At 33.1% G+C, this 27,965-nt stretch overlaps 1 protein-coding gene across 6 annotated transcripts in view; it reads left to right on the top strand.

Annotated features, from left to right (window-relative positions):
* LOC118195739 (uncharacterized) overlaps positions 1 to 27,965 on the top strand; it is a 482,995-nt gene that overhangs the window by 228,599 nt on the left and 226,431 nt on the right. For all 6 annotated transcript variants that reach the window (XM_085806505.1, XM_085806500.1, XM_085806495.1 and 3 more), the window contains exon 2: positions 19,093 to 19,170. The gene's annotated coding sequence lies outside the window, so the exon portion shown is untranslated. The remainder of the gene's footprint in view (positions 1 to 19,092; positions 19,171 to 27,965) is intronic.

Here is a 27,965-nt window from a genome sequence, read left to right as displayed (position 1 = left end):
TAATAATATGTTTTAGTTGTATTAGGAAAACAGGTATGTTTTTTCCCCTTTCAATTATCTCATTTTTAGTAATTGTCAATAAAATTCCACTGCAGTAGGCTTCTCGACAAATTCATCTTTTAGGTTCATTATTAAATTTCCTTTTAATGTTTATAATCTTCTTTCGAATATTTCATCTGTTTTAATGCTCTGAGTGGCCACTTTTTTATATCAGTAAATTCAGGTTTCGTACGTTCATGGTCACGTTTTAAAATTGCTTCACAATAATTAATGTCTTGAACAGATTGTTAAGTTTAACAAGCCAATGGGCATTATCAAATAATATTCTCTGTTTTAACAAGTGGTCCTCTCAGCAACTACTTTTTGAAAATTAGATGAATAGGAAAGGATTCAGCTTTCCGTCTGGCCAGTAGGAATTATTGATGACGGGGTGGAGGGCTAACAGCAGATGACTCGGGAACGATTCTACCAGTAGAGGCATGGAGGTAAGGATAAATTTCCTATCTCCATGAGTAGAGGTTACTGATGAAGGGGGATGGAAATAGTGGCATATGAATCAGTACAATTTTGACTACAGGAAGAAATAGGTAAAGGACGAATTGGGAAATCCCCAATTGGAGGTCTTAAGCACTTAAAAGACTTCAGTGTCTGCACTTGGACATATATTTACGGCTGTTTTTGCCCATTCTTTCTCACTCGGTCCTCTTTTAGCTGCACCATATATTTATTCCACTGTAAAACGGACAATAGAAAATCTTTGTGGTGGGCCCTTTCCTCGAATCCCTAAGCGCCTTTTTTAAAGTGCTTCCTTTCCTTGATGGCTTAAGCAGGTACTTAATTTGCTTATTGGTTAATCCACCTCTGGTTACAGCTGTAGCATAATTTCGTCTTTTAACTGCGCATGATTGCCTTAATTCTCATTTGTTTTACATTAGACTGAAAATTTCTTTGTTTTTCTGGAGAACCCAATGGATAAAAAAGTTTTTAACATGTGCTTAATGGTTCTAATTTTGTAGTCCAGAAGTACTGAGAGACAAGGCCAGATGGCAGTGGAAGCTAATTGAGGATATTCCTGGTAAATCTTCCCAAAATAGAAAACTGTTTTTTACTGTTCATTGTAAAACGTGATGTAAAAGATAAAAATCCTAATGGCAAAATCACTGGGAAACATTCAGTGAAAATTAATTTAGTTAAGCTGTGAAAAGAACGGTGAGCTTGATCATCTACACTTCCGGTGAATTCTTACTGAACTCAACCAACAATTAAGTTTCAGAAGCAATTACCGAATTAACCGAATTCACTTGCCATTACGCATGGAGATTTAATTAAGCGTGTATGTATTTTTGAGAAAGATAAGTTGCATAAAGACAGATTAGAATCATATAGCACTGCAGAGTCCGGGATGCAGTCTTCATGCGGCAGATGGCATGGGTCCAATGCAAGACTTCTTTTATGTTCTTTAATTTGTGAACGGCCTGCTTAGAAAACCGGTGGCTTTACTGCTGACAATTTTAGGAAAAGAACTGCTGTTCGATATCCCTGTCGAAAGTTATGAAGATCTTGTAACATTCAATCTCTGTAGTTGCTTTGAAAGTCCGAAACATGCCAGAGAGTTTTTCTGTAAATTGAAAAAATGTGATTCCCTATGCCTATGATGTTAAGTGTGTGTTTCAGTTTACATTCGCAAGTTTGAACACCATCTATAACTGTAACCTCAGTACTTTTCCCAAATATCTTGTGAGTAATAAAAAGGACTTTGTGATGCTCATCATTTCTCATTCTCTTTCTCATGAAGATTCTGCATTGCTGCCTTTTTCGAGTCTGCATTGCTGTCTGATTCCACTTTCTACGCGAACTACCCTTTTCGGAAGTTTGTACACGCTCAGCTGAATCACCCTGTATATAGTATTATGGCAGAGGGACATATTCCCCCTCCCCCCCTAAAAAAACTTCTTTGGCCAAATAATATTATAAGCGATATCTATTGGGTAGTATTTTATCTAAATATTGTCAGATTTCGCTTTCGCAATAAGTAAAAACTGTCAGTCTAAAAAGTGTCATTTATCTTTTTGATTAGAACTACTTATATGAGGAAAAAAAATTACATGCATAAAATTTTCTAAATTACATAATATAGCATTTAATATTTGATGTACAAAATAAATGTTACTGGAAATTTAATAAAGTTTCGTAAATTAATTTTGTTTTATAGTAAATGGCTCTAGTTAAAAAAAAAAAAAAAAAGAGAAGAAGTACGTTTTTGTTAATAACATTTCGGCGCTCTGTTAGAGTTAACTTCATAAGGTATTTCTCCCGCCTTCCTAGCAAACCTTCGTGGTGTAGTGGTTCTGCGCGCTGGGCCGTTATGCCAGAGGTCCGTAGTTCGATTCCCGGCAAAGGCGATTGCTAATTTTTTATCTTGTCTGCTTTCAAAAAATACCAAATGTCTCTACATTGGCGCCCGAACTAAAATGGTGTTGGATGATGATTCTCCTCACCCAGGATTTGGCGATTGGATCCCCTAAAAACACCAGTCGCCCTTTAAAAAGGGGCAGTATATAAGGTATTTCTCCCGCCTTTCTAGCGTGCCTTCGTGGTGTTAGTGGTTCTGCATGCTAAACCGGTATTCCAGAGGTCTGTGGTTCGATTCCCGGCGAAGGCGTTTGCTTATTTTTCATATCTCCGGCTTTTCCAAATAACCTAATTTCTCTACAACTTCATGGTTTTTATAGAAATAACTTATTTTTCGTGTTAAAAAAAATCTAGACATAATGGTAATAATCTAGACCTTTAAGATAGTTCAAGACCTTTCGAACTCTTCCATTTGCGATCATAAAACGTGTCGTCGTCACTATGCAGCTTTTATTTTGTCAAATCCATTTGAAACTGTACTTCAAATCAGCCTTCATTCATGAATTTTTCAGGAAGGGATACACGCTAAATGGATATGAAATGAAGAAAAAAAATAGGAGCTTGATCATCTACCGCAGCTGTTGTTACCATAGTAACGAGACAAATCGAGAGAGAAAATTACCACCCTTAAGTGCCTCTTCTAAAGTAATAGGCTATAATTGAAGTAGTTCCTGCTATATATTTCTTAATAAAAAATTTGTTAAATTTGTATAGGTTTATAAAACTTGTTCGGTAATTTTTTTTAGCTATTTCTTGCTGTTTAAACCAAGTGATTTTGTACGTAAAGTTATTTCTGATTTTAGGTACCTAATAATTAAATTTATTAATTATAACACTGCTGTGAAATGTTCACAAAAGTTATCAGTTGAGTGTATTATAGATTTTATTATATTTATTATTATCAATGTTTATAAGTATTTTAAATTGTAGCAGTTAGATATGTTATTATAAAATGAAATAAAGATTTAAATATTTTTAGAAGTGCTCCTATTGCTTTCAAATCGCTCAGTCTGGTAGGTTGTTAATGATTGATTAAATTCGAAAAATCTAAGATCCTATGCTGTTTAGAGTAGCAACAATCTGAAAATTAGCTATTTGGGAGGCCAGGTGAAAGTAACATTCTAAGAACTTACGTTTCACGCGATAGCAATGCTAGTCACATCGCTCAGTTGATTAATGTATGAGAGAACAATTAATCTAAGAACGTACATATAGTCCAAAAATTTTGAAAAGGTGTCGCTAAAGACAATATAATTTTATTTCTTTTCTTTTCAAATTGGCAAAATGGATCATTTATAAATCCATTAGTAGTAACAGAAAAAAATCCAGTTAATCACAATGTAGGCTTTTGAAAAATATACGTTGTTGCGAAAGAGCAGTTTTTTAAAAACCGGCGAGTCACTTCCAGTTTTGCAAGAAGCGACAACAACTCATGAATGATTTACTACCGCACTTATGTATGTAACAACATGGGTAAACGAACTGATATTGCAACCATATTGTACTTGTTTCTGTACGGATTTCAGGTAAAAATGTTGACATCAAAAAAAGGAAATATGGGTTACATGGCTTGGCTTCCGCAAAAGCAGAACTATATTACTTTAATAATACGCTGAATTTTGGCCCGGTGAAGTCGAAATTTCATGGGTAGAATGATGGTTACTTTTTCTGCTAACACACTTGATACCAATGATAATGAAAGAAAAAATAGTTATAGGATTTCATAACTAAAATACCCAATAATTATATAGTTATAAATTCCTTTTATTGTTTAAATTCATGGTATGACATATCAGAATATTCTCGCGTTTGCTCGAAAATAAGACCTTTATTGCTATGTATATGTGAGAATATTAAAACATGTATGGGAAGTAAGATCGTTTTTGGCTTCAAAAAGAATGATTTTCCAATTTTAATTTTAAAAAATAAGAATAAACTTTTCTGATTCCAACACTATATATATCTAACACTACACAACAAAATGTTTAGCTTTAGGTTTGATAACAACAATATAATTTGTTTAGTTTTGAAGTATAAGGGGCTTGTAAATTAAGACAGACATACCACTTTTTTTAAAGAGGCAATTTTTAAGAAGTGTCTTTTAAATAGCTTTTGTTGTTGTTGGCTTTTCGGAGGGGGAGAGATCAAATGAATTCTTATGAGCCTGACCGGTATGGCAGGACAGTCAAATATTTGTACTGGAGAAAGTTCTGTACTAGGCCACTGAAGACAGCAATTATGACTACGATGGCCATTCGAGGATATTTTCATTCCGTTAATGTGTTTTGTTCTCACTTTGGCTATGGTAAATGAAACAATTCGGTTGCAGTTTAGCTCGGAAATAGAATTTTTTTTTTTTACTTGTAGCCATTGGCTGGCTGTAGTATCTGCATCGGCAAGGGTTAAACTGTTGGAAAGTTGAGTACCATTTCGAGCTTCTTTGACGAAGTAACGGTCTTGCTCATTGCCAGAAATATTCAAGTGCACTAGGGTGCAGGCTTTTGCGACAGCTATTATTGAGTTTATCAGCACAAAAAATGTCCTGGGCAAGTTGAGAGTTGTAGTTCTGGATCGCCTGGAGCGCAGATTTAGAAGCAGAGAAAATTATGATGCCACCGGAATTCTGAACTACTTTGGAGTGGAAAATATCCAAAGCACCCTTGATAGCTGCTAGTTCGCAGGTATAATTTGAGGCAGTTTCTCCAACAGAAATTTTATGGGATTCATGTTCGCCGTTTGCGTGTATGTGGATGACAGCACCTCCTTTATTGAAGTCACAGGAACCATCTGTGTAGGCGATAGCTAGGTTATGAGCTTTCTGTGGAAAATAGCTTTTACCTGAGACTTATCAATATTTTTTTCCTAATTATTATCCTCTGTTTATGTCAAGATTATTATACATAAGTATTTCTATTCAGAATTACATCTCTTAGCAACAAAAATGCTTCTAAGAGATCTGAGTTTGTAGAATCATTAACTTGAGCACATTCATGAATGGATCGAAGCTTCTAAAATAAATTTATTGGAATAAAATCGTTGAAAATTGGAAAAGAGGATATTCATGTGTTTTGAAAAACTTATATTTTAGAAATGAAGTGCTGAAAACTTAAAAACTTAATGCAGATGAACAGTAATACGTATACAGGAATTCGAAAGGTAGACAAATTCCCTTCTTTAAACATGATACAATGATTTATAAAATCAATCAGGAAACAAGAATCTTTAAAAATCAAAATAAAAGGAAAAAATAAAGCTGCACAGTAGTCATTACAACATTAAACTATTAAAAAAATATACTATTAAAAGTTAAAAAATTAAAAGAAATATCTTTAGAACTTTTTTATACATTTTTCTCTAAATGAGATTTTATATTTAGGAATATTTTATTCATGAAACAAACCTTAAATTTTATTTCATAACTTTTTTTTCCTAAATGTATTGAGTGAACCTATCATTCATCTCAAAAAAGAAATAAGTTATTGAGACCTTAGTTTTGCTTAAAAATAATATGCTACATTTTTAAGAATTCAAATTTTCTTGAATTAAATTTTTTCCAAATTTTTTTAACGCCACATGTTAGAATAAAATCAAGTTCACTTAAATTTCTGAATTTATCTGCAAATGTCAATGCAAATTCGAAATGATTCTATTATGCATTAGAAAAATTTTTATATGTACTAAATGCGATCATATATCTGAAATCTGTCATTTCAATGTCTTAAATTGAATGTCTGAAATTGAATTCATATGTCTGAAATCTGTCAAGATTTTTCACCAAAAAAAAAAAAAAAAGTAATATTTAGGAAAAAAATTTTAATTTTACTTTAACGTAATAATAACAATGTGCAGTTCCTGTAAATAAAATATTTAAAAACTGCAATGAGTTTACTACGATTATAGTATTAATAACGTGGGAATTTGGGTTATTAACTTGACGTTTTTCGATGTCTTTAAATAGTAGTCTGTAAATAAATAGCAAAATTGTTTATTTTTAAAGAATGCTTTTTTAAATTGGCAACAATGAAAACTTCCAATTTTTTGGACGTAAGGGTTATCTGCATTTTATGTATTAGTTAAAAGTGAAGTTTTTGTGATATGTAACTTGTAACTGTATATGCCTTCCAGTAATTTCGAGAAATCAAAGGTACTGAGAATTTCTGTATAGGCAAACTATATATAAGACGCTCTTAATAGTTTGAAGTGGGAACTACTGATTGTGCTCATCAGTAGTTGTTTGTGATTGATCAATGCAAAATCTCTGTGTGATTGATTGTGCTTTGTCATATGTCTAGTACTAGAACGCACTGAGAGCAGAGGCTCTCCGGTTTCATAGAGTTTTACCCCAGTCGCCACGAAGTCTCTAGTACCTTCTATCTTTCGAAATTACTGGAAGGCAGTTACACATACGGTTACAGTTACACGGGAATGGATGCAGTTACACATAAAGATCAATCACAGCACCAATTATACTTATACAAGGACAGAACCAAAAATGTCGCCAATTTTGGCGACTTTTAACGATTTTTTGCCAAATGTGGCGACAAAAATTAGTTGCCAAAATTATAGTTAGCTTCGCGATATTTCGCCAATTTAGCGAAATAGCCAAGCCAGGTAACTCGAGGTTTAATACACTTGCACCTGTAATTTTATTTTTCTAGCAGAACTTTAACTCTTTCAAGTAGTTGATGTTACGCTATACAAAAGATACTAAAATTTCACTAAAATTATTTACTTATATACAAAATTCGACCCAATATATTAATCGCTTGTTGTTCCCTATTATTCACAGTTGTTATCAATCGCATATAGATATTTTCAATCATGACTGGTTCATTTTGAATTTCTGAATAGTCAGTTAAAATTCTAATTGTTGTATCACAGCAATCCTACGAACAGTGGAAGACGAAGCGTGAGGAAGTTCTCCGATCGCTTAGTAGCAATACCGACATTCATTCGATTCTGTAAAAAATAAATGTTGATAATGATGTAATACTGAGTAAGAGGATCGGAGCGCAATTGTCATTATGCAGTGGTTTCAGACAGATAATCGACATTATATGGTCTTGATACCAGCCTGCCGTTGACGCAGCACAGGATGGACTCAGACTGTGAAATCGTCGCCTCAAAAGATCGAACAAACCTTCACTGTTGGAAAAAAGGAGGTTTGTGACTGCTGATAAACCTTACAAAATCACATTTTAAAGTAGATAAAAAGATCGTTTTCTAGATAACGGAAATAAAACAAAAATGCATTTTGTTTTACCCTCACATCCAAAAACGTGTTTTGTAAACGCCTGACACGATTAACATCCTAATGAAATTGCTACTGTGGTTAGAAAAGCTCCAAGAAATAAATGAAGGAATATAATATACTGTACTGTGAATGAAAAAATGATAAAACTCGCGAAAATAAAATCTTAACCTTAATCGGTAGGAAAAAAAAATATTAAACATTTTTTTTATTAAAATTTAGTAAAAAAAAGTATTCTATTTAGGTTACGCTTACTCAGATAAATAAAAACCAGATCCTACCTTCCGAAGAATTGCAACATAATTTTATATGGAAATTAAATACTTTTTTGATAGATAGTACAAGTTAATGTAAAATGAAAGTAAATTCTAATTTTCTTTTTAGTAACGTAAAATGAACAACTTAAAGTTTCTTTCTAGTAATTAAAATGAAATTGAATTCTGAAGTTCATGTCGTGGACCTGCCAAAAACGCTCATTTAGTTTTTTTTACCGATATAAATCCCAGATCGCGATGTTAATCATATTAAATGTGACTTTGTATCCTGTGGTATTTGTTAGAAAGTCACCATATTATCATTTTATGCGGAAATGGACAGAATCTGATTTGATTCGAAAAGTTTTCAAACCCGTGCACTACTTCCACTTACCGAGTGGAGTGGAGTTGCTGGGCTGCTGCTGCCTAGAATAACATTTTTGATAAGACTCCGCTCTCGTCCACAGTTGGCGAGTCGCAGCAAGTCGCCCGCTGGGATGACAGATGAGGCGATGGCTTCCATATGTCGGCCGTTTATTGCTTTTGGGGATGGATATGCTTCCAATGCAAACACCCGCCGCTCCGTTAATTGACAGAAGACGACATTTCGCTCTGGCAGATGCTGTCAGCATTGTAAGGGGCCAGTTGTTTAGGAAGATATGAGGCCTTTTCATTATGTTAAACAGACTGATACCCGTTGTGTAACAAGACGTAAGAGGCCCTGAGGTTTGCATCAAAAGACGAAACTTCAGCTATAAGAGATAATTTTTTCGAAAAATTTAAACTATTACTCTTGGAAGTTAACTATTGATGCTTACAACAATGATGCGATGAAAATATTTTTTTTCTATCTCATCATTGTTTTCATTATCATTTTAACGGAAAATGTAAACTTATACTTTTGGCAGAAAACTATTGATACTTAAAAAATGTTGTGGAAGTATTTTATATTATTAATGTGATGGAAGTATTTTGTAAATATTTCAGATCAATGAAGATGATCAAAATGTAAAACTACTTATAATGTCTAATTTCAACTGCATTTCATTCTCTCAGGAAATTTTCTTAGTGATTTCGTTTCGTGATTAATATCCTATGGCGGTAAAAAATTGCTAAAAATATCATCGTAAATATTTCTTAAAAATTATGATATTACGAAAATGCGTATAGATTTTGTTATCACAAATATAACAGTTGTAGCATAAAAATATAAAATATGAGGGCTGTTTTGTCGTTTAATATTCTTTTATCAAGCAGTTATAAGTTATTGTTCACAACTCGTATACTAGTATTACGAAATCCAGGGTAACTATGGAGTTGGATTTTTCGATTAATCTGCAGGATTCATAGAAGTATAAAAGTTACCAGGCAGTTGAATGCGTTTGAAATAAAGAGAACATTGGGATACCTGAAAGATGAGTGCAACATTTGTACGAAATTAGAAAATGTCGCTATGATCTTCAAGACTTTTTGGAATATCACAAAAATCCAGGAAATACGGCAAATGTTGAAAGAATAACAGAAATTTATTCTAAACACTTCGATAATGAAACCTACGCTAAATTTTGATCATGATCGTAACACGAAATATTTTCTATAATCTTTTTTTTTTTTTTTTTTAATCGTGATTAACCCTCCTCAGAGTCATGTTTTTATCTTACTGGAATAAAATCAATGTAGTTCAAATCTTGATAAATTTTAGCATCTTTTATTAATTGTCGAGTGTTTAAAGTACCGTGGATAATTTCCGTAGTAATTTCATCTGCAGTTCTGGGTTTCTGTTTGATTACGTTGCAAGTAATGTAATTAAGAAGAACCTTTTAGAAAATCCTTCATTAATGTCAGCGTTCCATAAGGAGATACTATTCACTGACTCTACCGCAGTAAATAAATAAATTTCGAATATTTACTGGCATTAAGACACTTTTAGATGAGATGACTTTTTTTTCTTTGTATATATTTAAATCGAGTTATTTTATTGTAATAATATTAAATTAGCATTTCCATCAGCAAGCTCACCTTTTCCTCCATGAGATACACCACGTTCTGGACTACACACTGAGATCTGTCTACTCGCTGGATTATTCTTAATATTGATGGCATCAGTGTTCAATTAGTTGGCTGTATGGCCAGAAACATTATCTTGCTGGAAAATAAACTGTGGCTGCCAGTCTGAGAAAAAAAGGGACCAGAAACAAGAAGTTCTTATTGAAGATTATATATAATATTCAATAATAATTCTTATAATCAAGAAATTCTTATATTCCGTGATGGGACACATCCTCACAGCACCCATGGGGAACATGAAATTTTCTAACAGGTGCAACCAATCATGAACAATTCACATTTCTATACTGCTTGTCAGAAAAATTTATTCTAGGATTATTGATGTGATTTTTTTAAGCAGTGTCCATTCCTGTTATGATGGTTGTTCCGAATGTTTCTGTTGTAGTATTAGTTTTTTCGTATTCATTTTAAAACATTTACGTAAAAGGAATTTTACCCCTATGACAAAGAAGGTATTTTATTCAAAATATTTTTATATTTGAAACATAAAATAAAAGTATCAAATACATTATCAAGGATATCGAAATAAGTATGCAAAATTATACGATACCAATTGCTTAAATCATTTACCGTATTTACGCGAATCTAATGCGCATCGTTTTTGGCCAAATGTAGTATTCAAAATTATGGTGCGCATTAGATTCGAGTGCAAAGTTTGCCGATGAGTCAACCAAATTTAAATCGTAACAAAGGATTACTGTATTTCTCGACTACATTTATCGTTACATTTATCGTTGACACATTATTGCATAGAGGATACAAACTGCAGAGTACGTAGTCAAGAAATGGAGGGCAAACAGAGAAGAATGTCATATGACGCTACTTTCAAACGTAAAGTAATTCTTTATGCTGAAAAAAATGGCAATAGAAATGCAGGGAGAGAGTTCAACGTAGCTGAGAGCAATGTTCGCTTGTGGCGGCAACAGAAATTGGCACTGTTTGCAACTAAAGCTAGTAGAAAGAAATTCACTGGCCCTCGCAAAGGAAGAAACCCTAAAATTGAAGAAAACGTTTTGGAATTTGTACGTGAAAGGAGGGAGAATGGACAACCTGTGACTAGTGACACCATAAGAAATAAAGCAAAAGAGGAGGCTGAAGTTCTTGGAATACCGAAACAAGAGTTTAAGGGTAGCCGTGGATGGGTGGATCGGTTTATGAAGCGGATGGGCTTATCTCTAAGACGCCGTACAACAATATGCCAAAAGCTTCCTGCAGATTTTGAGGGAAAACTACTAACATTTCAGCGGTATGTGATCACACTTCGGAAGGAAAAGAATTTTTCAATGGGGCAAATTCGCAACTCTGCCGAGACGCCAGTTTGGTTTGATATGCTCGTAACTACACCATTACGAAGAATGGGACTAAGGAAGTTATCATCAAAACTTCGGGATGTGAAAAATAACGCGTAACAGTGATGCTGGCAATAACAGCAGACGGGTGCAAACTTCCCCCTTTCTTAATCTTCAAACGGAAAACATCCCTAAAACCCCTAAGAATGAAAAGCTATTCCCAGATGATGTCCTGATTCGAAACCAAGAGAAGGGGTGGATGACGGAATCATTAATGCTTGATTGGCTCCGAAATGTATGGGAAGGCCGTTCCGGTGGGCTCTCCAATCCACCATCAATGTTTTGTCTGGACGCAGTTCGTGGTCATCTCACCGACGACGTAAAAAAGAAGATGTCCAGCCTAGGCAGTGATCTTGTTATAATTCCTGGAGGGATGACGTCTGTGTTACAACCCCTGGACGTTAGTATAAATAAACCTTTTAATGGGTACGTTCAGGCGGAGTACAAAAAATTGTTTTGTGAGCCAAACCGTGAATTGACCCTGACAGGAAAAATAAGCGTGCTGCACCGCACATTGTTGCACACTGGGTTTCTGCTGCCTGGAAAAACATCGAAGCACCAATGATTATGAAATCTTTCAAGAAATGCTGCATTTCAAATTCATCGAATGGCAGTGAAGATGACGTGCTCTGGAACGCCGAGGATGACGATGACGATGATGAGGAAAGAAGAAATGAATCTGCTTCTGACGAAGAGAGCTGGGAGGATTCCAGTGATGAAAACATTAATGAATAAAGACGTTTACTATTAATCACTGATTCTAGAAACTGTTAGCTAGATAGAAATATTACGATTTATTTCGTGTTCATATTTTACGATAGGTACCGTATATTTTACGATAGGTAGTGGTAATTAAAAATGATTGTTTCACGTAACAATAGCCCACTAATAGGTCAATTCTATGTTCTGCTACTTTACGTATAAATCCATTAATGTATAAAATATGGTATCTAAATTTAAATAAAATTATCATACCATTGATTGATAGTTTATATAAAAATCCATTGTTGTATAAAATAAGATTCAATAAATTCTTCATACCATTGATGCGCATTACATTCGTCGACAAACAATTCTTTTATTATTTAAAGTTTTAAAATGGGGATGCGCATTAGATTCGATGGCGCATTAGATTCGCATAAATACGGTACTTATTAAGATATTGAGCTTTAAAATGTGGCATATTTTTGCCATATTTCAACCTTTTAAAAATTTCCGATTCTTTAAGGTATTTATCATTCTTTATATGTTAGCATATCTATAATGTAGTTATTTTCTAAACTGACTACTGGACTGCATACTGATATCTATCTGTATGCAGTCCAATAGCTTAAAATTTTTGTAGAACAAGCTTATAATTAAAGTAACTGTTCCAAGTTTTCGAAAGATAATCAAGAAAATGTGATTTTATGCGGAAATACCACTAAAATATGTAAACTGATTTTACCCATCCAACCAGTAAATACTTCTTTGTGCGTCCTGGTCTTCGATTTGTGCCAGAAGTGCCACTAAACCTTGCAAACCAGGTAATTTCTTTTGCGTAAATACGGTTGGCAAGATAGCTGCAGGTAATTTCCAAATTATGACACTACTGAAGGCACATTCATAGAATCGACATTCAGAAGCGCCAACACGGCGTAGGATTGACTTGCATATACGGCTTTTATTAATTATAACGTGTGATTGACTTGATTAAAAGTGAAATTTTGACTAAATGAAATTTTGGTAATGATGTAATATTGAGAAAGAGGGTTAATGCACATTTTGTCACCTACACAGAGTCATCACAGGCATGCAAGCCACAAAGGCACAGAACCAACACTGTGTAGGATTAATACCGATGTACTAGGATCGACGTCGGCATGTCATCCTTACTATACATAAAATTCATTAAACCCAGTAACCATATAAATTGTTAAATCAGAAATTCTAAAAGCTGTCATATATAGTACTCATTGGCACAATGCAAGCAAAGCTTATAATTACTAATGGTGCATACTGAAAGAGAGTGTAGTTATTAAATTATTACTTCTAGGTGCTTGCATCAGATCATGCAAGCATCAACCGCGATGTTGATTGTGTGTCGGCAAATGCTATCAATTCTGCATAATGTCAGTCCTCTACCGCATTCATCTTGGAAATGTTTCATAATAAGAGTATGTTCAGCATTATTGCGCCAAAAAAATTTTGGTTTTCTTCGCTTTGAAAAGTCATATCCCAATCCTCAGATTTCAGTTCTAATGCTTCTTGATCCACATATGCGACTTCTTCATTGAGAACTATTTAGGTATGGTTTCTTATTTAATATATACGTGTTTTAATCCTGTATTACATAATCTTCGAATAGTTCTTTCGATTACTCTTACCTCAGCATTTTGAGGAATTACTTTGCTATAATATGTTAATCCTTTCCTGGTCCCTGAAGCTAGATGTTTCAATCCTTCTGTCAGCATTGAAAGTAGTTACATTCTTTTTGCTTATTTTTATCTTATTTTGTGCACTTGTACGTGTATTGTATCTCATTTTGAGCTTCCTCTTTATTGTTTTATTCCTTCAAGATGAAAAGTGATATTAGTAGTTGTATGATAGTCAATTTATTTCGATATGAGGATGGCTTTCTTTTTATGCGTTTGTTTGTTTCTATGTGTTTCGAAACAAGGGTTAAATATTAAATAAAAGGCAGAAATATTTACTGATTCACTATGAGAATTCTGAAACCAAATGCTTGTTGTTTGCTTTTTTACTTCTTTGAAAGTAATCAATCGCATTTCGCGCTTTCTGAAACAGTACTTAAGGGCTTAATTTTCATTGTTTATTTTCTAGTTCTATTAATAGAAAGAACTGTTGTGTTTGTTGTTTCCGAAAAAACAATATTTAGATTGGTTTTTAGTCGGGGGCATTAATTTACGTATCATTGTTTTTACGGCATTAAATTTCCAATAAAATCTTGCATAACGTTCAATATTTAAATAATTTTGGAAAGAATTATTCAGCTTGAAAAGAAAAGACAGAATTTTTTCAATTTGAGGCTAATAAGCAAATCATTTTAAGTATACCACAGTTTCATTTCTTGCTTTAGATTTCGGAAATTTCATTGCAAAAAAAAAAAAAAAAAAAAAAAAAAAAAAAAAAAAAAAAAGTTCACTAAATCCTGATATCCTAAACACTAAATGTAGCTAATGTTCCCTGAGGGACATTTAACATCAATTCTACGACCATTTCAAACTTCTCAAAATTAGAATTTACAACTTTTGCGCAGACAACTACGCCAAGAGATAAAATAGAGCAGCTGAGTTGGAAAAAGATTAATTACTGGGTCCTGATAAATTTCACTGATAATAAATAAGAGGAATTTTACCAAAAGCGGTTTTCTATCCCCATGGATGATTCGATGATTCTGGTGATGGTTTAATCTGCGAAGATGTTGAAAATGATGCCATCTAATGTCAGTCCATGGCGTTTGACAGAGAGAGCAGTCCATAAACGAAGCACATTAAGAATTTATTAATACTAGAAATTCTTCCTAAGACGATCTCTGGGTTCCAGATGATTTTAGTTTTCTGTGGAGGCGATTATCTTTAAGAGGTGATGTAAACTTATGTTTTCTGAAATACTGATTATTTTCAGAGATAGTCGTCTTTCGGAAGTGGCCGTGAGGTTTCACTATAATTTGATTTAATATTGTAAACAGCGGAGTTACCATTTTTTAAATATATTGTTTAATTCTTTTAAGTAGGAGTGATATATTGTTGATTCAGCTTCCTTTTTTTCTTCTGCCATCTTTTTTAAAAGTATTTTTTGCTAGAATAAATGGACTACTCGCATGTTGTTTTATTGAGAAAAATTTTTTAATTTTCAGAATGTTTGTTTTAAATTTGAGCATATTAAAGTCTTACAATATCGTGACTTCTGTTAATCAGGTACCTTGTAAGAATAATTATCGGAAAAAATTCGCATATTTTTCGCATTTCGATATTCGTTTAGTAAAAAGCAGCTTGAAATATCTGAAAATTATGTGAGGAAACGTGAATCCGTATGTGAGAAAATGATTTAAATCTGACATTTTTTGTCCTACACCTCATTTGGGAAATATTAATCTAATCTAAGAGTTACTGAAAGGAAGCTTCTTTTATTGTTGAATTCGCATGAGTGATTTGAGTAATATCGTAAAGTTAGTGAAAATTGGACGAAACCTAAATTTTTCGACGATTCTTTCACGTAAAAGTAAGAGGTGAGGCAAACATTTATTTAACATTGGAGGAATTTTTTAAAATTTAATACTTGATATTGAAATTTTATTTTTTCTGTTAATTTTAAGGAAAATCTGAAATCTGCGTTTAGTGAAAGAAATTATTTCAGAAAACAGTTTTTAATTATACTTCTGTCGCATGCCTTTGATTGCTATTAACCTGCTTCCCTATCCACGGTATGTTTAGAGAAGTAGCGGCAAGGAAAAAGCAGAATTCTGACTGTTGGAAGAAAAAAAAAAGAGAGAGAGAGAGAACAAGTGTTTGCATCGATTTTGATGTCTGAAAGCAAATGGACCATCAACTTCCAGTGTAAATAATCAATATGGAAATAAACAAAATTGTATTTATAATGCAAACCATGCAGATAGATTCATTTTCGAACACTGTCGACGTTGGATTTTGTGCTTGGATTTATTATGTGGACCATTAAACTATTCTTCGATAACATCCATACTTACTACGAAAACACGAATAAAACTGAGTAATTAAAATACGTGATTAAAACTCTTGAAATTTAATTTCATTTTCTTAGCACAATTTGACAAAAAATAAAGGATTAAAGTTTTCTCAGAATATTTTTTAATCGAAGCAAGTATATAGATAAGAGGAGTATTTCAAGAGTTGCAAGAGATAAACCCACTAAAGTTGCTACAATTCTTTTATCAATAAAACTAATCTTTCAGCATTTGAGGAGAAGTATTTAACTATTTTCTAGGTTGAGATTCAAAGATAGAAAAGTGGCTCGAAAATATGAATTTTCGACCATCGAATCTTTTCCAGGATTCGTGTGATTTGAGGATTCAGTTGTCCTATAAAGAAAAGTTACTTTTGAAAGTATCATTTAATCTTTGGTAATCATAACCTAAGCAATTTCATTTAATCTTTGCTAATCATAACCTAAACATAAAATATTACGTAATGTACTTCAGGAAATCTCAACATCTTAATAAAGAACTGCCATCAATATCGATGACGCAGTTGCTTTTTCCTCCTCTGAAAATGGAACGTCGTTATAGAAACGAACACCCCACACAGTTTCGCTTTCGAGCCATGTCCGAGGTGCTGTCACACCCTCGGATCTATCATGTCAGGAAATTAAAAACGTGTGGGATCTGGAGGACAAAACCACCGATTTAACCATCTGTGGCAACTAAGGATTAAGGCCTTGATGTCTTCTAGACATAAGGATGAGAAAATTAGTTGTTCAACATCGTTTTGTTTCTTGAGCAGAAATTATGTTACTTAAAATAATTTCTTCTTATGAAACTAGGTATTTGTTTTTCCGGTATTTTATAGTTCAAGAAAGAAGGATAAAGCATAACTAGGTATAGGGGTTTTGTCTTTCAAGAATGAAAGAGAAAACGTGGCTTGGTACTTATCTGCCTTTTCTTGAAACTTGAAAATTCATTTTTATAGTCTTTGATATCTTCTGAAAATAAGAACGGGCGAAGGAGTTCTTTAATATCAACATCACTTTGTTTCTTAAACAGAAATCATGCTATTTAAAATCATTTCTACTCGTGAAACTAGATAATTATTTTTCTGGTATTTTATATTTCAAGGAAGATAAAACATTACCATGTGTTACCTTTCGGTTTCTAGGGTTTTATATTTCAAGAAAGAAAGATGAAAACATTTACCTTTATTTTAAGAAAGAAAGGTAAAAACATTTATCTTTATTTCAAGAAAAAAATATAAAAACTTTTATCTATGCATTTACTGTCCTTTCTTGAAACTGAAAAATTTTTTGCTTCGTTTGTCCTGTAAGGAATGTATTTTTCCCTCGAATGATTTTTTGTTTTTGTTTGTTTGTTTCAGTGTAACGTTTAAAACAAATTTTTTGTTATTTGTTTATTTTCGGCACTGACCAGGAAGTTTTTATTATTACTATTATTAGTAATGCACGGAAGTTAATTTTGGTATTCAGAAAGCTTTTAAAAAGTTTATGGATACATTTCATCTCCAAATTGGTATCAAGTGCACAACTTTTATCAAGCTTTTCTTCGGTTGCTATCAAGCGCTTCTCCAGCTGCCGAACTATATGTCCTTGAAATTTTTTACGTTCACGAAAGTTTATTGCCTTTGGTTAATGACATTTAATTTCAGTCCTAGTTTTTCCTAGGTTTCAAAATTCTGATGTCTTAGTTTATCAATTTCATTGTCATTTTTCTCGACAGTTGGCACAATGTTCTTTTCCGCTTTGCTTCACACATTTCTTTCGGTATAAAACTGCTGTCGCTTCTCCTATTTTTACAACATGCTGAAAAACATTGCTTGTGATTCCTGGTTTTAACGAAATAAGCTACTGAACAAAGACTTGAAAATCGATAATATAAAGGAGGACGTTCATAACATCAACAGGAATTTCTATGATAAAATCATTAAGAATGATAACGTCATGTATTTCGAAAATTTCAAATGTGACATCATAGATAATGACTTCGCACGAGCCTTATGTCATTTTTCATTGCTACATAATTAGTCATTAGCTACATAATTGTGTGTATTTATCTTATTTTTAACCTAGAATTAGTTATTATGTCTACATTTGTTACTTTGTTCACTTTTAATCGTGTTCATCTTTTCCTCATATTATTTATTGCAAGTCTGATCATCGAGTCAAGGTCCTCGGTACCTGTTTTCTCTCTCCTCATTGGAGGTAGTTCGGTCCGAGGTTCGAATCCCGCGAACGGGCTGGCTGCATGGGTGTTTTCGTGGTTTTCCCCATGTGTAACGTGTATACGAGCCAGTTTCCCTTAGAAAGTCCTCCACGAAGGCATCCCTCCCGTTGGGCAGATAGCCCTCGAGGCTTTGCCGTAATTAAATAACCTAACCTAACCTCTCCTCAATGGAACATATCACTAAGTTTGTGCATGTAATATTTCCTATATATTTTGTTATTTGGAGGCTCTAGCAATAGCGCTAAATTTTTAGTGCTCAAGCTAAAATAATTTAAGTACCCAAGCATCCATCTTTACAAATAAGTTTTGCTCTTGAAGAAGAGAGATATCTGTGTCTGAGCACCTTCGAGATCGATACAGTTTTATTCAGAATTAACGCCAAACTAAATTTGCTTTTATGCATATTTTAAAAATGAGGAAAGTGAGTCGATTTGTAGTATGAAATTAGTTATTTGTTCTTTTATGAGTCACATATGTTAAATGTAACAAATTCATTTACGTTATGTGTGTCAAGCGACAGTATAGGGTATGGCATTTATGTATGTTTATGAATAATTATGTTTAGCAAATAATTATGAAGATATTTTTATTAAGGAAGAGAATGATGAAATTAATGAACTCTCACGCTCCAGGGGATCGACAGCGAAAAGTTCAAGGGTTTCTAATTTAGGCGAAGTGTCTTTTTGATCAACTTCGATTCCAGTTTAATTTATTTCTATCTAATATTGTGGAAACTTTATTATGTATAAAATTCGTAATAACACGAAAAAGAGACTGAATTAGTGGAATGTATTTATAACAATATTTTTTTTTTTTCTTTTCGTTTAGGAAGCTCAGTCCATGAAGAAATGCCATATGAAAACAAACACAGGATTTAAATTTACTAAATTATATTTTCTCTAAAAGGTAAGTACTTTCCCCCTCCTTTTTCTTACTGTTGTAATCGCCCGCCTATTTTTGGTAATTTTAGAATGTAAAAAATTAATACATTTTTCTGAGAAAAAAGTACTTCCATCCCCCTCCGAGTGAAGTGTCTAAACATGTTTCTCCCGTTAAGGAAACATTTTGGACCTATTTCATGCATGTTTGAGTGTTTATATATACATAAAGAGTGTAAACAATTTTTAAAAGTTATTTAAAACAATAGATACCGTGAACTATCTAAGATGACCAGGTAATTATATTATGATGATGGTCTTCTTAGAGAGATGTTGAATTTCTCCCTTCTTTTTCTTTCTCTTGTGATTTAGCCCCGCTGCCTTCTTTTCTCCGTTCTTCGGCGTTTTAAAATGTAAAAAATTTTAAATTGCTGAATTATTCTTTTTTCTCGTACAAATGATTTAAAAATAAAAAAGCATAACGGTTTTTTCCCCCTTAAGGAAACCTTTTACTCCCCTAATTCATGAATATTCGAGTAATTTTTATTACGTATATTAAACTACTTTCTCCGTTGACTGTGGACACCATTTCTCGTATTATTTCAGTAATATTTAGCTAACAGTCATTTAAAATGAAAATATTAAACTATATTCGTGGAGAAATAAAATTCTCGAGAACTAACAATTTTTGTCGACAAAGAATCCACTTGATGCATTCTTTTGTGACGGCTACATTGTCCGTAAAATGTTTAAGAACGAATATTTTATTAATCATTGTTATTATTACGTTTGTTTATTTTTTTCCCTGCCATCTTTCCGTCTCCCTACACACACCACACGTGTTTTAATTCCATTGTTTCACGGTCCGCGGGTCACGGAATGCCGAAAGCGCGTGACGTCATCGCATTAAGGGTGACGACGCGTGTCTAATTTTCCTAATCTTTCTCTTTCCTCTCTCCCTTCCCCGTCTTACTTCAATTAGCGAACCGTTCTTTCCGATGAGGGAATGGATGGCGGTGTCGAAGATCATTCAGTTCCTACTGCTTTCATTGATGTCATGCGTGCGGCAGCGGATTTGCAGGTAATCCACATTCCTTGCAGCAGCAGGTCTCTCCGTTTCGGAAGACGTTGGAGCAACCGCCTTCCTTCGTGTAGACATCGCTCACAAATCCCTTGTATTCAGAACTCCACTCAGGCAACGAATTTCGTATTGTGGGTGTGTTTGATGATGCTTTACTATTATTATTTGCTTTAAGCGTATTTATATATGGATCTAACGTTTATACCAGAAATAATACCGTATGGATTTTCATTTTCGAATTATTTAAAAAGTTAACTAGCGGGAATAGGTTTTCTAACAAAGGTAATATAAGGCACGTTGGCTGCCACTATATATAAAAGGAAAATGATTATTATGCTATTGCCGCAGTAAAAATTGCAGAGAAAGAATTTTATTCATTAAGAAACGTCAAAATTACAAGCATTCCTTTCTTTCACGACCTAAACACTCCCTGTACTCGCAGATCTCTTGCATTCAGATCGCTTTCTCATATTTATTTTTAAAATAATCTTTTATTTAAAAAAGTAATGAATTAAAAGTAAAAAGATAATCTATCATATATTTTCATGGGAACAAATTAAATAATTATCCTTACAAAATTCATCTATAACTTTCTATCATAAAGAATAAAAGCGTGGGCGCCTTTGTTAAATTTATAAAATTAATGGCTTTTGGCAGTGCACTTCGTAATTTAAGCTCCCTTGCTTTTATTATTCGTAGTGTAAAATTGTACATAAATTTTGTAAAGATAATCGCTTGCTCCTGTTAGCGTAGATGATAAATTATTTTCGATTTTTTATTCATTATTCTTTTTGAATAAAAGCTCATTTTATAAAACAATTTTTTCATCTTTTTAGTTTCAGCGACACTTTATTAATCAGATTGCTCAACCGAAAACTATTTTCAACAATGAATAATCGCTCTTTCACTTCCAGTCATTCTGTAATGTCAAATGGCTGAAAATCCAGCAGTTTTTACAATAAAGACAGATATAGAAACCTCATATAGATTCCATCCGTGAAAACAGTAAAATTCTGAGATTTTTAGTTTGATCGTTAAACAAAGACGATAAAAATAATCTCAACGATAAATAATAATAATTAATATAAATAATAAATATAAAATAATAAATATATTATCGATAAGATAAACGATAAAAATAATCTCAACATTCCAAAATAAATTAAATCTAATTTTGAAAAATAAATTCTTTAGATTACACCTACAAAATGCGTGTCTGTGCAAAACTGAGTTATATCAGGAAGTACTTTTAAAATCGATAAAAAGTTTTAACCATAGCGGCAAATACCATGAGTCAGCTAAATAGCAGTTATAAAAATTGGAAGATCGGAGATTTCATTAATTAAAATTTCTATAGTTTTGATACATAAAATGTTGCGGTGTTATGCGTGGTATTAGAAGTATCTCTTATAATTGTACTAATAGTAATTTATTGTAAGGGAAGCATGCCAATGAAGAATGAAATTCTAATCGATTTCAGGCAATAGAGATAAATCTTTCGTCTTCAGGAACAGAAAATTCTGATTAATTTAATTTGAAATTTTGGTAACTTTTCTTTGCTGATGTGTTGAAGACCAAATTCAAAATCTGCGTGAAACTAAAGTTACATTTTTCCTTAATTTTAAATGGTATAAATTATTATTAAGAGGTATGTATATTGTTATGTTAAGTATTCATTTTTGGAACAATATGTGTTATTCCGATTTGAGAGATAAATTAAATTCTTCCTATTGGAAATGCCAGAAGTTCTCAGAATTTGTAGTTTGCCTGGCCCTGTTTTTGATAAATCAACGGAGAGCGATCTGGCAATAATAATAATAATAAATAACACTGAGACGCTTTAATTTAGGAGGGTCAACCTATTTCGTTGTCGTAGTTCCCGCGTTGCATAAAAGAAATCTTGGGTGATAGAATGGATCTTGGGTGATAGAGATGAAGTATAAGCAAAATTAAATCACATTAATAATAACATTTTGCGTATGCTGTTGTAATATGTTGGCTGTATTGATCTGTAACAAAAATTTCCTGAGACCCTATCAAAAAACTGCTTTGCGACAAATACGTAGGTAATATTTTCTATGATTTTTTTTTCCTGCCAAATTATGTATATGTCTACAAGTAAAAAAAAAGGGGGAGAACACCTCATATTTAAAAACAAGGCATCGGCGGTAAACCTGAACATCTAGAAAATATTTACTTCATTATACGACATGATTATCACTGATCATCTCTCAAAAGGATAAGAGAAGCAAATTTTTAAAAAAATTATCTTACCGGCTTTGTAAGAATTCGTTTCACACTATGGTCATTATTTGCAAAAATAATATACTATAGTCTGTTACTTTAAAATAGGTACTTCAAAGTCATCCATCCTGGCTTGGCTTGCTTCATAACCAGAGTAACGATTGCTCATTAAGAAAGTCGAATCTTTCTATTTGCTAAAAATCCCTTAATCCCTTCTTTAGGGTGATGACGACACGCGTTATCATCATAAATTAACGGAAGGTTGCTACGACACTGAAGTGCCTATTTTAAAGTAACAGACAATATTAATAATCCATATTATTTGTAGGCATTCATAGCATAGTAACATAATTTACATCCAATTAATACCAGATGTAGCATTATTTCAGTATTCATCATTTAAATTTCTATTTGCAAGCCATAGTTATTGAAAACACTAACATCTGTTCATGAAACACGAGATCCTCAAAGCATAGTAACAAACTCTCAGTGAGAATCTTCGGTGATAATCGTAACTGCTGCAGTCACTCTGTTGTGTCAATTCGCAAAACTAATATCTTGCATAATTAGAACTCGTTGCTTAATTTGCTTATTAGAAAATGAATTGCGATGGTGAATAATTGAATGTAGCAAAACATATTATTCTTGGGTTTTGTCTTCTAGACAGGGAACTAAATCGAGTTCGCGTAAATACAGATTACAAATACAGAGAACATTTTCGGGACGGCCTTCTTCCTAAGACGACCGCTTCTGAAAGTGACCAATATTTTTGAGATAAAGAATATACCTCTCTAAGGCGACAACCACCAAATAAGACCAAGTGATATGGAACTATGAAAGGTCATTTTAGCCCTTAGAAAACTTCTTAAAGGGCTTTTGAAATCTTTCTTAAAGGGGTTAGAGAGGGTTCTCTGTATAATGGTATAACAGAAATTTCTTTGCTCAATGTTATGAAATAATTTTACTGCACTGCATATATTTTTGCGCGCCATATTATTTTTATAATTTTTTTTTAACTAAAAACTCTAGAAATTGAATATTATGATCCTAGAGACAAATAATATATGAATTAAAAAAATCTACTCTTGCCCATTGTTCTGTGGGTGGTGGTCGCACTGTGAAACCACCGCGCGTCTAGGACTTTGAAACTTACCTAGGTAGTAGGAAAAAAAAAAAAAAAAAAAACTTGCTTTTTTTCCGTGCGCGTTTAATAATAATTTATAATTTATAAGTACCTACATAATAAGGACGTTTGGTTACATGGATTAAAACTCAGTAAAATAAGGATTAAAAAAAAAAGAGTCTCTCTCTCTCTCTCTCTTTTTTTTTTTTTAATTTCAAAGAACAATTTTTTTTTTTTTTTTTTTTTTTTTTTTTGACACTGTTCAAAGCATGTTTTGTCTTTTTGGTACATGCATAGACCCACATTGTACGTTTCGCAGATGTGTCTTCTTCTATGACGTTTCTTCCTTCTGCTACAAAATGTACACTGATTGGATCTAAATTTCACTGGTGTATGTCCAGCGTTATTTAGTTTCTTTTCATCTGGCACATGGAATTTGTGGTTTTTTTATGTCAATTGGGGGGGGGGGCTTGGTCTTTTTGGCTTTGGTACGGATCCTTCGTTTCCCATTCATACTTATTTTATTCGTATTTCATCTCAAAATTTTCAGAAAATATTTTTAATTTAAATAAAACTTTATGCGATTTCTATTTTTAATTACAGCAAAGTATATGTACATTAAATTTAAACCACAGGAAATAATTTATAAAATCACAATACTAGCTTGGGAAGCAAGTGTGTTGAGGTCAGAGAAAGGTCTCTGAAAAAGAAAGACCTTTTTACTGGGCAGGTGCATGTATTATTTAGTACTAAAATAACTCTGTGATTTCAAAACCCCTTATCTATATCCGGATAAAAATAATCATTCCTATTTGAGAAGCAAACAAATGCCATTGTGAAGAGCAGTGGTTTCAAGACGGGACCACCGTGCCTCTAGAGCATTGTGACACAATGCTCTAATAGGGCAGTGGTCGCGTCCTGAAACGGTTACGTGGTCAGAGCGGACGTGGTTGGAGCGGACAGTGGCTACAGCGGACACGTGAGGGTAACTGGGTGGGTTAGAGCGGACATTTTTGCACCTATTGTATCGTTTACCTAATTAGTCACATGTCACCTATTATGTACTTTCGAGCTTTGCACCTGCTGTAGAGATAAGCCGATATTTTAAGAGTAAAGGTTTTTCAGTGGATGTTTTATCCTTATGAAATGTGTATGTCGTTTTATAGCCTCGAAAAAGTCTGTGATGGAACCCATAGCCATTACAACAAAATTACTCTCTACAAATAAAGGAAAAGGATATTTAGTTGTAGATGATTAGCCATGCCGTTTACACCGAAAATATAAATTAGGAATGAGCTGGGTATGTAAGACAGATCGTTGTAAAGCAGGGATGTCAAACTCATAGGTACACTTGGGCCAAACAAACAAGGTTTAACTTTAGGCGGGCCCCCCCAAAAAAATCAATATTCATAGAAACGTAGATTTATTTCGAATAATACAATAATAAACTTATATATATATATTTATATAGAAAAGAACAAGAAAAATTTAATGTTTACGTCCTGATACTTGACATCTCTTCTCTGCTATTATCTTTTCTATTTCGGGAGAAATTTTGTTTGCAGTGATAACTTTCAACGCTGACCCAAGGTGAGCATCATTAATACGGTTTCTAATAGGAGACTTATTACCTTTCATGACTGAAAATAACTGCTCGCACCGATAAGTGCTACCAAACATGGAAATAATTTCATATGCGAATTTTCGAGTATTTTCAAACCTGTCTGGTAAATATTTGTAAAATTCAGGCACGCCCACTTCAATGAATTTTGCTTTCAAATTTGAGTTGCATTGAATCTCGATCACCTCCATTTGCATATGGCTAGGTACTGAGTCAATACTTATTGAGAAAATCGAAGAATTAATAGTATTATTAATAGTACATTAATAGTATTATTACATATCAAGCAGATTATTTTATCTTTTATTTCACAGCAAAAATATTCTAATTCCCATTTTACTTGGAATATTCTATGTTCGTCAGCGATTTTTCGTTCAATTTTACTACCACTTGGTTTTGATATAGACATACTGAATACAAAGGGCTGTTACACGGTTAACTTTAAAAAGATAACAAAAATTTATTCTTTCCACAAGAGATAAATCAAAATACTGAAATATTTCTTCAAAAATATTCTAACAATATCACAAAATGTCAAACGTTTAGCAAAAATCAATTCAAAACAGAGAAACTAATTCTATCTCACAGCGAAATCGCTACAAATCAATCACAGCATTAAGTAAAGAAACAGTTCGCTAGAACTACAGCTACTACTGAGATGAGTTGTTTGTTCTCGGCTTTTATAAGCTTTATAATTAATTTCTCGAATATACTGGAAACATCTATAAATATCTGGATTTTAACTATGAAATCCGTAACAATATGAATTAAGTAATAATTAATAATAAAGCAAAGTGCATGCACATGCATGCACCAATATATCGTACAAAACTATGATTGGAAAACTGAGACCATGAGTTCGGCCACATTCGGCTATCGGGGATGCGTACAAGTTCTGAGTGCACGTGTCCCCCAAAAGCCGAAGGTAGCTGAACGCAAGCTACTCACACGCATTTGTAATTTAAGTAGTGTGTGTGTGTCAGCTCGCTGTGAGTAATCTAACAACACTGAATAAATTATCGTTAATTACTTAGCAGTAAACATTTCATTTTTTTCTTCGTCGATATGTTATTTTATTATTATATATTATTATTTGCCGATATATTGGCCGGGCCGCAAAAATATTTGTTGTGGGCCGCGAGTTTGACATCCTTGTTGTAAAGGAAATGTAAAGACAAATTTTCAGAACGAAGTACTGAAGAAAACTGAACATTCCTGCGTGCCCAACATTACTGAGATGGAAGTTAAAAGGAAGTTAGAGACTTGCAGAAAAAGAGTCCGAGAAGAAACGTCAGTTCCCGTTCCCAAGATATTTCAAGAACTTTCAGACTTATATCAGAAAGGTTATGATTTCGTCACTAAAATACCGACATACTACAGTGCCAAAAGTAATTCCAGTGCCTTGTAATTCGATAATCGAATGCGAAAACAGAAAACTTCGGTAAAAAAAAAAAAAGGTATCCCACTTGAAAGAGATTTGCCACTTAAAATACTGTTTAAATTATATTTAAGATTTTTAAAAATATTTATTTACTTATTTATCTGCACTCTTTATCTGTTCTTGGGAAAAAAATGTGTCCGCTCTAACCACGATGAGTTTCGTAGTGTCCGCTCTGACCACGAAATCGTTTGTGTCCGCTCTGACCACGTCCGCTGCAGCCACACCACCCCTGAAACCACAAAGCAAATGCCATACATATAGAGGTTTTTTTTTATATGTGCAGTTTAATTTTTGCTATTTTTTATTGTTTATGATAGAAATCATAATGTGCGATGAATAACTTTTGAAATTTAAAGTTGTTTATATTAATAAAAAGAAGTTATTTTGTCTCATTGAAAACGAATTTTAAAAGGGATCCTATTTGAAGTACTAAGACCTAAAACATGTATGATTCTGTAGTCATTTTGTGTTATTTTGAGGTAAAGGATCAGTAATCAATTGATTTTCACTCAAAAATTTCGTAAGGAAGAGGAGAAAAAAATTCGAAAATTGGTGGTTTCAGAGCGCGACCACCGCGCGTCAAAGGGTTAATGGGCTTTTGAAAACTTTCTTAAAGGGGTTAGAGAGGGTTCTCTGTATAATGGTATAACCGAAATTTCTTTGCTACAATGTTATGAAATAATTTTACTGCACTGCATATATTTTTAGTTTTTTTCATCTTTCGCAGTTAGATTACGTAGAAACTGTATTCGTTGGCAGTAAACAAGTACGTCGCTGTTTTTCTGCTCTATTCATTACTTCATTACTGCCATGTTTCGTAATCTTTGTATGAGCAATGGTTTGTGAAATTTTGACTGTGTGGCTATGCGTTCCTTTTATCACGTCCGCTTGAAAACACTTAATCAACCATAACTGACAATGATAACTATTCGTTACTTGAAATTATAAGCATGCTAACGAGATTTCTGCCCTCTTTGCATTTTAGAGGAAACGAGTCGGGGACTATAATTCCCTTAAATAAAAGTATCAGTAAGCTCACTGTAAATAATCACATTTAGTTAATTGAAAGAAAGGGGACTTCAATAACTATCATAGGTATCGGTATACTTATTGAACAGCTAAATGACATCTCACATTTGGTAATATTTCAAGCAAGTCAGAGCCATGATCAGTGTTTTCTGGAAACAAATGTAACGTCTATTTAAGCTAATTCCTTGTTTATGCGTTAATTCTTTCTTATATCTTCTGTTTCTTCTATCATCACGAGAATGCAAATTAGATTAAATTTAAGTAACTCTCAGATTTGTGTTATA

The sequence above is a fragment of the Stegodyphus dumicola genome, chromosome 12, assembly GCF_044657685.1.
Source record: "Stegodyphus dumicola isolate Sdum_Otavi_A_Nest chromosome 12, ASM4465768v1".
Lineage (NCBI taxonomy): Eukaryota > Metazoa > Arthropoda > Arachnida > Araneae > Eresidae > Stegodyphus > Stegodyphus dumicola.
This window is presented reverse-complemented; position numbering and strand designations above follow the sequence as displayed.